At 42.9% G+C, this 14,422-nt stretch overlaps 1 long non-coding RNA gene across 2 annotated transcripts in view; it reads left to right on the forward strand.

The window, feature by feature from the left end:
• Nucleotides 1–11,654, forward strand: part of LOC142488767 (uncharacterized) — a 433,714-nt gene extending 422,060 nt beyond the window's left edge. Inside the window, exons 2-4 of one of the 2 annotated variants that reach the window (XR_012799646.1) lie at nt 9,941–10,009; nt 10,994–11,073; nt 11,261–11,654. This is a non-coding gene — a long non-coding RNA (uncharacterized LOC142488767). Of the gene's footprint in view, nt 1–9,894; nt 10,010–10,993; nt 11,074–11,260 lie in introns of those variants that run through there. The other variant, XR_012799645.1, reaches the window with a different exon arrangement.
• The last annotated feature ends 2,768 nt before the right edge of the window (nt 11,655–14,422 follow it).

Consider the following 14,422-nt stretch of genomic DNA (forward strand, 5'->3'; position numbering starts at 1 on the left):
GTACAGTAGTTAATCATTGTGACACCTTTCAAACTGATTCTATAGCAACTATCCTCATTACATAAATGTATGCATATGCACACGAGAATTCATTGTTGTGAACATGTGACAATAACATGGCTAATTACACATGTTACAGCAAACTTTTTCCACGGCAATCTCAGGCTTTTTGTCTAATTACATGACTGACTGTTGCGTTCAGAAGTGTTACATGCATTGCACATTACACTAATAATTTTCAAACAATGTTTGTACAAAGCTTCACGTTACATCATTGTCAAATATCATGATTCCCTGCTGAATACACAGAACAAATACTTCTTAGATCAAATGGAGACAGCTTGGGAGCCAAGTACTTTAATATGTTAATGTAACACCTTGCATTTTACTATGTCACCTGACATCATCACATACCTATTTAAAGGACGCCCATTACCTGCTCATTCACAGCTACTCATTTCAAAATGTTGCGATTGTTTAGGAGACGTCGGAACATTCTTTTGCATGAGTGGCTTGCTGATCAAGAGAATGACATAGGGCAAGGGAGGGACAGAGCCAGGGACAGTGACAGGGACAGGCACGCAGATACGACAGGGACAGGGAGAGGGACAGGGCGAGGGACAGGTAGAGGGATAGGAGATCAGAGGAGAAGACAGAGGAGACAAGTGGTGCCTCGTCCGCATGTGTACAGGGAGAGAACCCTGTTAGATGGGATGAGTGAGGAGGAGATAGTAAGTCGCTATCATTTGAGTTCTGCAGCAATCTTATCTCTTTATGAAGAGATAAGGGGAGATTTAGATTTTTTGACAGCCAGAGGTCGTGCAGTCCCTGGGCTTGTTAAAATGCTGTGCTCATTACATTATCTTGCTTCCGCGTCATTCCAGACAACAGTGGGCATAGTGGGCGGGGTCTCGCAATCTACATTCTCGCTGGCCTTTACCCAGTTTCTCTATGCACTCAATAGACGCACTAGGAATTATATTCATTTTCCTACAGAGGCGACAGAGTGGCTGGAAGTCAGGAATGGCTTTTATAACATAGCAGGGATACCATGTGTGCTGGGTGCAATCGATTGCACCCATGTTGCTTTGATTGCACCTAGTCAGAGTGAGCATGTTTACCGCAACCGTAAGCACTACCATTCACTGAATGTCCAGGTGGTATGTGATGCCACAATGAGGATAATGCATGTGGTACCCAAATTCCCTGGTTCCAGTCACGATTCCTCTATCCTGAGGAACTCTTCTGTCTTCCATGCTTTCGAAGGACATTTTGGACATGGTTGGCTGCTGGGTGAGTACATATTTGGATGTTGTAACACCAAACACATTTTTGTTTAGGAATCCTTTCATTGTAGAATCTTATCACTAATGTAAGCTTATGTGTGCTCCATTGATTATAGGTGACTCAGGATACGGGATTAGGCCCTGGCTCTTGACTCCGGTGCTAAACCCTCAAACTGAAGCAGAGGAGAGGTACAATGCAGCCCATATATCTACGCGATCTGTTATAGAGAGGACATTTGGCCTACTCAAGACCAGATTTAGGTGTCTCGACAGAACTGGTGGGGCTCTTCTATACAAGCTTCAAAAAGTGTCTGATATTATCATTGCCTGTTGCATTTTGCACAATGTGGCACTCACACATAATGTACAATCAGAGCTACCTGAGGCTTTGGTAGAGGAGCATCCCACCCATGTAGCTGCTGAAAATGAACAAACAGCCAGTGGTGGCCAGACACGCCAGAATGTCATAAATTCCTTTTTTTCTTGTAAGTAAAAACATATATTTTCATAGTACTACTTTTATATATTAATTATGTAATATTAACACTAATTTTTTTTTACATAACCTTCTGTTAGGACACAGATGAATATGGGTTGCACACCTTTCTCTTCTCTGCTGTGTGCACAAAGGCATGTGACACCGGTATGTTATTGTTGCACAGGTTATATAATCCTTCTTCGATTGTAAATTAGTTGTGTGTATGTGAATACAACTGGTGTAACAAATGAGTAATTGCTTAGCATTGTGTTGGTGATGATGCTAACACAATACACATAGTATGGCCATAGTCATTCATTCTTGCAGTATGCTTACATACAATGTTATTGTTACAGTGTAACATGCGCATCCATATGATGTGTACACCAGGCTGCTTTTCATTTGTTATGTGATAAAATATACATGGTGTTTCACATTTAACACCAAATACACACTTTGCTGTGTTGCTTACGTTAGTGAAGATGTCATGTACATGTTTGAAATTTATATATTGTTCCATTGTATTATAGGTATATCTCCTCTATGACTGATCATGGTATGTATATGAACTGACATCTGTCATAAGATGTGCCTAACTCAATAGACGTTTAATTATACGATGTTAAAACCCAACATATTGCTACACGTTAAATTTTACATACATGTAGTTTCTGAATCATGTACATGCGTTTACCTACTATTGAGGTTTCATGAGCATTGTAATAGAAAATGATTAGTGCCATTACATCACATTTAATGTATGTTCCCTTAAAAATTCCATTAATCTAATATAGAGGTGGATGGAGAGAAGGGGATAAATTCTGATCGTTTTATCCTTACGGGAGATGATTAATCACGGATGCAATTGACTGATCATAACAGTCCATGCATGAATGCCTGTAATCACACCAATGCTTTGTACATCTTATATGTTGCAATGTATGTTATTAGTAATGCTGTACATTATTAGTAAAGATTACTTTAGCATTCTCACATGTGTATGTATAAGTCACACATCTGTGTTGATGTGACCTACATGTAACAAGTGTCAAACTGTTAACATAAACCCAGTAGTGTCTCTAATTTTAGTGTCATTTTGCATTACTAATTTCAGCCAATGAAAATGTTGTTAATATAGTTGTCATGTAATTCATGTCACTTCATCATTATTATGATGATCATTTACAAGTAGTCTCAACATATGAACGTCAATCACGTGCACATTTGCATAGGCACACTTTTCAATACAACTGTTTGTGTCGGTATCAATTTGTGTATGATGCATGTATAACACCGTCAAATGATAACATCAGCTTTATTATGGTAGCTTATATCATCATATTCACTTTACTATGTATGTGTTGAACGTTTAATAAACACAGAAAACTACAGTTAGTTTGCTACAAGAAATATACACATAAACGTAATTGTTTACATGATGTTGACCTAATATTCATAACTGCATGCATTGTAGTTGACCACTACATCTTGCCAATAACATTCTTTGCAGCAGTCCCAAACCATTTTAACAACATTCCCATGTTACAAGAAATTTTTTACATTAAATGGCTAGTTGGTTGTAAGTCTCCTTTACATAGTTTCTACATTTATACGTTCCATTACACAATATACTACACAAATGTTTGTTTAGAGTGGGAATGGTTGTTATATATAAAACAGGCCATGCCATATAATGTTAGTACTAAATAAAGAACACACATTAAATTTTCTAACTGCACTGTTTAGCAACATCATTATGTTAATTATGTGCTTATGCAATATAGGCATAATTGGATCACATTTTGTATTGTTATTTAATATGCGTGGCAAGCAATATCTAAATAGTTCCATATGTAGTATATTAGTCGGTCGCTCCTCCTCACAATCATCTCATATAACGTTAGACTCTTCTGAAATGATACATTGATCCCATTGAATCTTCACCGACATCTCTGAAAAACAGCAAACACATTATGGTCAAAGATGGCACCTTAATATATGTGTAGCCGTGACAACGCGTTACACATCTCTATATGATTGTGTATATCCACGCGTTAATCACTTATATGTTAGAACTACAAGGTTACAACTAAACATCATTATTGATCATTTTGTTAATTGTGTTGCACGCATAACTATGTACAGGCATACCCCGCTTTAAGTACACTCACTTTAAGTACACTCGCGAGTAAGTACATATCGCCCAATAGGCAAACGGCAGCTCGCGCATGCGCCTGTCATCCCGTCCTGAACAGCAATACCGGCTCCCTACCTGTACCGAAGCTGTGCGCAAGCAGGGAGACAATAGAGCCTGTTACACATGTGTTATTTACATCACTTATGCATGTATATAACGAATGCAGTAGAGTACATGCATCAATAAGTGGGAAAAGGTAGTGCTTCACTTTAAGTACATTTTCGCTTTACATACATGCTCCGGTCCCATTGCGTACGTTAATGCGGGGTATGCCTGTATATGAACTGTCCGTTGGCTGTATACTTAAAAATGTGCGCGCACATCTTACTGTGCGCACGCACTTCACGCTTGGGTCGACAAAGTGTTAGCGCATGCGCAAAACAATGTGTACGTTGTGCGTTCAATACATTTTGTAAATACCATTAACCATATAATATTTATTTCAAATCCAATTAAGGCGAAACTACATTCGTTCTAAACGCGTACATCTCTAATCTTTTTAAACAGATGTGTGTGGACGGAAAGCACGGCCGATCACACAATGCGCAAATCCAATACGTGTGACGTCATGTTAAGCCAGCGTGAAGCGCACGCAAACACTCCTCCCACAGAATTAACATTGGGCTAACGCACAGTGCACGCCCACAAACACAGACGTGCACGCATTACACAGTGCAGTGACCGTAACTATAACAAACCGACACAGCCAATAGGCTTTGACGCGCGCACGTCGGTTGGGGGTGGGCCTTACATCCGTAATCCTTTTTAAGGACGCCTTGGCACATGACAAGGGTCCCACGTCATATGTGGCCAACCCGGTTTTTTTTTTATAGATGTTGCATGATAAAGAAACAGGTGTGTGTTACAGTTATGGTAACATGTTGCTATGATATGTTTTAAGAGATAGGAAAGTAGGAATATGTATTGCGTGACCAATGTGTACTAATGTTTCTGGTTCTAGTATATTGTAATAGGAAACAATGTGTTTGTGACCGCTACATGTTATGCAGTCTGCAATGTAACGCTGTATCCACGCATTTAAAGTAAAAATGGTGGATAGACAAAAGTTTACATTTTTAACGGTGAGTCAACGCATAACGATTGTTATATTTACCATTCTTCTAGAAGTAACACTTGCAACTGCTCGCTCCAGAAAGACAATGCATTTGCATCCATGCTTGAGCCAACCGCTGAATCCTGTATGACACACATCTCCATGAGGCGCTCATAGGAATCGGCACTGCCTTCTTCAAACAATTGGTCCGGAGGTACGTTTATTTCTTCGTGTAGCCATTCGAATGCGTTTGCAGCAGAAAGGCTTTGTAAAACATCATAGCAGTTATGTTCTTGTAGCATCTGTGTTTCAGGAATGGAGGGTGCAGATATTGCAGCAGGTATCGATTCACACGGAACAGTAGTAGCGGATCCATTGCTATTATTAGGAATAAATATGCTATTTATCAGAAGATATGTGCCATGTTCCATGGTGATTTTAAATTGCGGTGCAATCTGCCAAAATCCATACCTTTCATGTAGGTTATCCTGCACACGTTCAAAACATTCATTTGTTGATAAAGTGAATCTTACAGAGGATTTAAAATTTCCAGACTGGCCAGGGTCTTGGTAATAAGGATATTTAGCTCTTATTAAATCATAGATCTGGCCCACGTTGGCTTTGTTTTCTTGAGTTGATATGATCGCCTCCGCAATCATTACTTTATACGCTTTGTGTGGATGCATGTTTAGAAGTAGATCCTCAGCCATTGCAGCGTCTCAAATAATGTGAGTGGAGTTGCACGTTCTCTCTTGAGAATGTGAAACGAGGTAAATGTTATCTGTTTTGTGGCTTTCTACTCAAGGCCAAAAAAAAAGTTACATGTTTCACTCATTTTTGCAAACACCAATTCCATTGTGTAGAAATAATTGCCAGACATTTGTGGTTTCTGATAGCCATTTCACTGTGAAAGTCAATTTAAGGTTTTTTTATCTACATTCTCAAAACAAGTGTCTGATTTTCAATAAATAACAATGTGGGTGAGTACAAAAACAGTGTTGGCATTATGAAAATAGTGCTTACACAGACATATAATGAGATATACACACAGCTGCTAATGTTTTTTTGTGAATGCTTTTTTCCTACATTTCCCTGTGTATCTTTCTGTCTGGTTAACTCCCTGTGTGTGTCACAGATTTTAACTATGTGTGTATATGTAGAGATATATATATATCGTCAACACATATACATATGTATATTGTACAATATATATATGTCTCTATAACCAATATTTACATATTTGTGTATATAACTGTATTTAAGGGCTTATATGTAAACAGGGTTTTTTATATTTCTCTGACTATTTGAAATGGTTACATATTACAGGGTTACTATGTTTGAGGGCCTACTACATTCAGCTGTGTCGAATTTAGATTTACCATCAAACAAGGCCTTTTGTTAGTTTATAAGGCCTGTAGTGTTAGAACCTATAATACATCTATTTAATCCAGTTGTACACTGAACACATTTATGCCACTAAGTAGGCCTTGTATGAAACCTTTTTAAATGGTGATCAACATGAGTGAATTATGTGATTAATATTAATTTTAGGCACATAGTGTTATAGGCTCAGATTATGTATATTTCACTAACATTAGGCCTTTATAATTATAATACTGTGTTTTAACAAGGAAGAATCCAGTGAATGTTGTGAAAAAAAAATACCCGTTTAGATAGTTAAAATATATAACTATATATATAACTATATAAATATATATATATATATATATACAGTGCTCGACAAACCCGGTCGCCAACTCGCCAGCTGCGATCGGATATTGGCTCGTGGCCAGTAACCTTTCCCCTGCTCTCTAAAAAAAAAATCCCCTGCTCGAAGAAAAAAAAAAAAAACGGAAAAAAAAAAAATCAGAGCTGATTGGCTGTGACGCGGGATGGAGTTGCCAGGACTTCAAACCGCCCTTTCTGCATGGGTAAGTAATGGGGGGGGGGGGGGGGGGGAGTGCGTGCGTGTGTTTCTCCTCGTGCGTGTCTCCTCCTCCTCCATAGTATCCTCTTGTATAATTGTGTCAGCTCCTTACAAGACCTGCACTGATCCGGCCATGGAGGAGTTTGTACAGATGCTTGAGGTGGGGGGAATTTAATACACTTTAAATATTTATATATACACTGGTACATCTTTCCCCCTCTCTCCGGCGCTCCCGCTGCCCGCGCGGGACCTAACATACTCTAATAGGCCGGGGTGCTTCTCTCCCCCCCCCCCTCCCTCCGGTGCTACCGGTGCTACCGCTGCCCGCGCGGGTCTGAAGATGCTGCAGTAGCCGGGGCTTTTCTCTCCCCCCCCCCCTCCCTCCGGTGCTACCGCTGCCCGCGCGGGTCTGAAGATGCTGCAGTAGCCGGGGCTTTTCTCTCTCCCCCCCCCTCCCTCCGGTGCTACCGCTGCCCGCGCGGGTCTGAAGATGCTGCAGTAGCCGGGGCTTTTCTCTCTCCCCCCCTCCCTCCGGTGCTACCGCTGCCCGCGCGGGTCTGAAGATGCTGCAGTAGCCGGGGCTTTTCTCTCCCCCCCCCCCCCCCCTCCCTCCGGTGCTACCGCTGCCCGCGCGGGTCTGAAGATGCTGCAGTAGCCGGGGCTTTTCTCTCTCCCCCCCCCCTCCCTCCGGTGCTACCGCTGCCCGCGCGGGTCTGAAGATGCTGCAGTAGCCGGGGGTTTTCTCTCTCCCCCCCCCCTCCCTCCGGTGCTACCGCTGCCCGCGCGGGTCTGCAGGAAGTAGCAGGGTGTTTCTCCTCTCTCCCCTCCGCGCACGTCCCTTCCGTGTGTGTGGGTGGGTATGAGAGTGAGACTGAGTGTTTGTGTGTGTATGGGAGAGAGAGATTGAGTGTGTGTGTGTGTATGAGACAGAGATTGAGTGTTTGTTTGTGTATGTGTATATGGGAGAGAGAGATTGTGTGTGTGTGTGTGTGTGTGTGTGTGTGTGTGTGTGTGTGTGTGTGTGTGTGTGTGTGTGTGTGTGTGTGTGTGTGTGTGTGTGTGTGTGTGAGAGAGATTGAGTGTGTGTGTGTGTGTGTATGAGAGAGAGAATGTGTGTGTGCAGGACACCAGAGGTAACCACCCAGTCACCCCACCCCCCCCACCCAGTCACCCACCCAGTCACCCACCCAGTCACCCCACCCCCCCACCCAGTCACCCCACCCCCCCACCCAGTCACCCACCCAGTCACCCCACCCCCCCACCCAGTCACCCACCCAGTCACCCCACCCCCCCACCTACCCAGTCACCCCACCCAGTCACCCACCCAGTCACCCACCCAGTCACCCCAACCACCCACCCAGTCACCCCACCCCCCCACCCAGTCACCTCACCCCCCCACCCAGTCACCCCACCCCCCCACCCAGTCACCCACCCAGTCACCCCACCCCCCCACCCAGTCACCCCACCCCCCCACCCAGTCACCCACCCAGTCACCCCACCCCCCCACCCAGTCACCCCACCCCCCCACCCAGTCACCCACCCAGTCACCCCACCCCCCCACCCAGTCACCCACCCAGTCACCCCAACCCCCCACCCAGTCACCTCACCCCCCCCACCCAGTCACCCACCCAGTCACCCAAAAGTCAAACGCAGTCACCCATCCAACCCCCCCACGCAGTCACCCAGTCAGTCATCCCACCCCCCCACCCAGTCAGTCATATGTCAGTTATCCCACCCCCACCCAGTCAGTTATCCCACCCCCCACCCAGTCAGTTATCCCACCACCCCAGTCAATCAGTTACCCCCCGTCTCTCCCCCCTCTCTGTCTCTCCCCCTCTCTCTCTGTATCTCCCCCCCTTCTCTGTCTCTCCTCCCCTCTCTCTGTCTCTCCCCCTTCTCTCTCTCCCCCCCTTCTCTGTCTCTCCCCCTCTCTCTCTGTCTCTCCCCCTCTCTCTCTGTCTCTCCCCCTCTCTCTCCCCCTCCCCCTCTCTCTCTCCCCCTTCTCTGTTTCTCCCCCCTTTCTCTGTCTCTCCCCCCTTCTCTGTCTCTCCCCCTCTCTCTCTCTCTCCCCCCCCCCTCTCTGTCTCTCCTCCCCTCCTCTCTGTCGCTCTCCCCTCTCTGTCGCTCTCCCCTCTATGTCTCTCTCCCCTCTCTCTCTCTCTCCCCTCTGTCTCTCTCTGTCTCTCCCCTGTCTCTCTCTCTCTCTGTCTCTCTCACTCTCTGTCTCTCACCCACACTCTCTCTGTCTCACACTCTGGACATGGATATCTTATTTACCCTATATCTTAACAGCCCTATACTACACCGAAATAACAAACTGCTTTCTTCCAGATCTGACTCAAGCTTCACACAGGAAACATCGGAACCCCCCTAACCCAGAAGACAGGTAGGGAACGCCTCCCCTCCAATGTATAACATTGCGGGAATTAAGGTATCTGGACATTGAGGGACTGCGGATCAGGTAAGATCCCAGGCGGGATTGCTGCTTTAGATATTGTGAAGCGAGGCGTCCAGACATTGGTTAAGGGGTTCAGGAAACTAGTCATTCACATCTGGCTTTTTTTTCTAGATCCGACACACACACACACACACACACACACACACACACACACACACACACACACACACACACACACACACACACACACACACACACACACACACACACGTAACAAGGACTAATTGTAGTATAATGTAATACAATAAATAAACTTATGTCAAAAACGAATGTTCTTACTAGGAATTTACTCAATTTATTTTATTTATGTATTTTTTTAAAAGCGGGGCAGGACTAAGGGCGGGGTTGGGGGCGGGACTAGGGGCGGGGTTGGGGGCGGGATTAGGTGGCGAGTAGATTTTTTGGTTCGGCGAGTAGATTTTTGGGTGATTTGTCAAGCACTGTATATATATATATATATATATATATATATATATATTAACTATTAGTGTGTGTACATATATCCCTACATACTACATATATATTACTAAACATTCACAGATATGGGATTGAAACCAGTACTCATACATGATGAAAGGACAACATTAAGAAGGTTCAAGCAAGGTGAAGGTAAGTAATATTTAACACTTCATCCTGCTCTACACGGACAATAAAGATGTTAGCAGTTAAATAGATGTTTGATTTAAGTTGCATGTGAATAATATTGACATGCAATTACTAGCTAAAATACCTATGAAACACACCCAAATACAATGTTTTGCAGCTAAGTGAATTGCAGCTTCTCCAAACATAGCAACTGGGTAATGTTGGACCATTACTGAACAGATGATTAATTCATAAATATAAATAAAAATATTCATTCATTAGGACTGTTAATTTTTCCAAACCTTCACATGTACAAGGACATACTTGAATGTTTGGAAACAACAGGTCTTCATCATACATACAATATTAATTAGATAATCTAAAGTGAACAAAACAAGGCCAAATACAGATATAGTTAATTATAACATTTATTATTTTTTTCCTTTTGAGACCGAGTCACAGGCCTGCTTGTTGTCTCTTGGATTTTTCTTTTCCGTTTGGCTACAACTTTAAGCACAACAGAGCCACTTTGACTGGCCTGTGGCACTTCAGGGGCACGGCTTGTGGCCTGTGGCACTTCAGAGGCAGGGCTTGTGTCCAGTGAGTGTTCACGGCCAGGGCTTGTGTCCAGTGAGTGTTCACGGCCAGGGCTTGTGTCCAGTGACTGTTCACGGGCAGGGCTTGTGGCCAGTGACTGTTCACGGGCAGGGCTTGTGGCCAGTGACTGTTCACGGGCAGGGCTTGTGGCCAGTGACTGTTCACGGGCAGGGCTTGTGGCCAGTGACTGTTCACGGGCAGGGCTTGTGGCCAGTGACTGTTCACGGGCAGGGCTTGTGGCCAGTGACTGTTCACGGGCAGGGCTTGTGGCCAGTGACACTTGTGCACTGTGTACCAACTTGTTCACAACTGATGCTTGCTCCGTTTCTTGTTTGGGTTTTTTGGTTTGTGTCCAAAAACTGGTCAGTAGTAACTGCTTGTGCATTTTTGTTTTTGGCTCCTCCTTTGTAGGTGTCAGTTCCAGATTTTCTACAGATGGCAGCGGTAGGATGTTGTCAGGAACATGCAGAGAACTTTCAGCTACTTTACCGGTAACATCCCGACCTGGGGAATGAACATCAGATGACTGGGGTGAAAAAGTAGTAGCATGTAAACATCCATCCTCTGATGGTGTAAAGCTGAATGGATGTGCTGCTGTAGTCATTCTCAAGTGATTAGCTTGAGTTAGCTGAACAACTATTGCTTCTAATGACGTGTTAATTTTTTGCATTTGTTTAGGCACTTCAATGAACACTCTATGGAGATGTGACAATTGTGATATCGTTTCTTCCTGCAGTGATATCATCCTTTATTGCACTGACATCAGATCTGAATGGCGACGATTTTCTGCTTCAACAATTATTTCTTTAGAAGCTACTATTGCAGCGTATGTGCTAGTTGCTGTAGGAATAGCCTGTGTAACTCTTTGAATGGGAACCTCGTCATGGTCACTTGATTGCATTTCTGTGTCTTTGGCGGCATCATCATCATGATTATCATCATGTGCTAAAAATAAATGTACACATAATGAAATTGCATGTTAATCTGAGCTGTTTTACTATGTAATTATACACTGTGATAACTAACACCTAACATGTTTTCATACGTTTTATAACGTCACATTAAAATGTACCTTGACTTACGAATTCTGTTTGGACTCAGTGTGAAATAAGAATGAATGAAAAGTTGTTAACAACTCACAACTCCTACATGATACTTAACATCACAAACACAATACATGTTGTGTAAAAAAAAATCATTTTCACTGACAGTAAGTAATTCTATTTAAATAACATGTGCAAAACAAATAATGAACATTTTTAACCTAACATATAGAAGTGAACATATTATATTTTCTGCACCTCATACACTCATCTTCCAGGTGTGATGAGCTGCATGACCCAGGTGAAGACACTTGTTCCGTCTCAGGTGACACATGTCCTCCAGGAGCAACTATATAGAACAATAACATCAGTTGTTAATTGACATGTGAAAATATTGAAGATAGAGTTATTGTATGTTGAGTTTTTATGGCTAACTAACAGCATCAGTTCCTGAACTGAAAATGTGTGTGGCAAAGTGAACATAAATATTTGTAATGACAATGTACATGCCAGTGTACTTAGGGCTTTTTAGTTCTGTAACATACAACAAACTATGTTTATGCAGTAATGCGTTAGGATAATATAATTAATATTGGGCATACACTGCATATGTTGTGTACTCATATCACAATAATAATGTACATAACTATCATGAGATGAACTTTCACAATGCTTATCATTAAGAAAGTCATATTGGAAAAGTAATAGTTTTTGTTAGAGGATATGTGTGGTACATTAATAGAAGCTGTTGCACGGCTGAATGTGGCTGCCACTCAACAACACAACACATGCTGTGTGTGATAATGTGTTGTTGATATCAGTTGAACTATAGATCTGAGTGAACGAATGTGTGACGTACGGTTTCAAAGCTAATGGCTTGTTGGGTGATTTAGTACCTAGAGTGAACCTTTCAAATGACTGTGATTACCTTCTGTTTTGCTAGTCAGGTTGTAAGAACGGTAGTCCCTCCCCCAAAAACAGTAATCAACCAGACCTTTCAATTACTTGAAGCAGGTGAAAATGGTGTCAACAAAGTTGACCGTAACATGACCCTGTTATTTGGCTGTGTGCTGAACCCCACCCCCTCTGTTGACGTGTATGCTGTGATTACATATTAATTGCAGCTGCTTTAACACAATGGTAGATGAGCAAAATATTACTCTGAAGTGTGCAAGCTATGAACACAATGACATAACATATGCGACGTGTGCCTCATTATGATGTCTGTATATGATATGAAGCAAAAAAGGACCTTTTAATAAACCTCAACACATTTGTTAGTGCAAGTGATGATTGTTGGCCGTTGCATGTAATATATTAGATGCATGATTTGAAGAGGCAGTAATGTCGTGTTTGTAGGAGTTAAATAAATAAAATACACATTAATATTATATATATATATGTTCTGCACCAGTACCTAGTAATATTTTCTCATTAGTACAGTAACATTTCTCACCTGCTGGAAATTGTGAGGAATAAATTCCGATGTCCCTGTCACCGGGCAAACCCTCCACGACGACGGGAAGTAATTTTTCACGAAGCAGCTCCTCCAATGGAGTTAAGATGAGACGTTGTGCTGGCGGCCCACCTCCAGTGGCAGAAGCATGCACGCGTTGGTCTTGTATTTTCTTTTTTAATTTAGCCCTAATATCATCAAATCTCTTGCGACAATTCAGCTTGTCCCTGACCCGATTCCCACACGCATTCACACCAATTATTATTTTGTCCCACATTTCTTTTTTGCTTGATGAACTTGTCCGCACTAGAAATACATACAAAATATATGACGTTAATTCATAATAATACAACCACCAGTTTCCTACCCTGCTAGCTGTTCCAAGAGATAGCAAACATGCTGGTTTAGGTGTAATATGTGAAGCACATGAGCATTCACTTCTAAACCTATACATGTAAGGAAGCTTGCATTAATATTGTATGTAGTTAGCGTAAATTTGCATATTAACAAAACTCACATGACCTAGGATCACATGTATTTGAAGAATGAATGGAAAGGTACACTTACCTACTAAATGTCCATACAGACTGTCATAGTGCTCCAGAATCCCAGTGACAAGAGCTGTATTTTCCTGGTCATTGAAGCGAGGATTACGTGGATGCTCCACACGTTTCTTCCGAGCACGTTTAGGCTCAGAGCTTGCCTGCTGCTGACTGGACTCTCCTTGTTCCAATGGAAGAGACTCCAAAAGCTGGCCACCAGCAAGCACGCCACCACCAGACACCCCATCAGCAACTGAGCCACCAGCAGCACTCACACTCCCAGCAACAGCACTCGCACTCCCAGCAACAGCACTCACACTCCCAGCAACAGAACTCGCACTCCCAGCAACAGCACTCACACTCCCAGCAACAGCACTCACACTCCCAGCAACAGCACTCGCACTCCTAGCAACATCACTCCCCTGAACTGTATGTTCACTCCGACGCGTACTCGCACGAGTAGCACTACCACTCACACCAGTATCACTCTTCCCACGCTTTGCGGGCATACTTATAGCACTCACAAAAAACATAAAAAAATGTACAGCCAATCACACGAAACACTTCCACATACAAAACAAGACAAAGATGTAAACAAAACAACAAAGGACAAAGCTCTCACAATACACAACAAGTCTCTCAGTCAATATGCAAATATTAAATCGCCCAGCTCTGTGCGTCTCTCTCTCTCTCACTCCCAACAACACAGAGAATGATTAACAGTACACGTTGCCTTTAAATATGGCGCGCTATCCAATACATGCTTGCTTCGCCTGATTCAGCAAGAATTTTGATTGGC

This window comes from Ascaphus truei, chromosome 2 (assembly GCF_040206685.1).
Source record: "Ascaphus truei isolate aAscTru1 chromosome 2, aAscTru1.hap1, whole genome shotgun sequence".
NCBI lineage: Eukaryota > Metazoa > Chordata > Amphibia > Anura > Ascaphidae > Ascaphus > Ascaphus truei.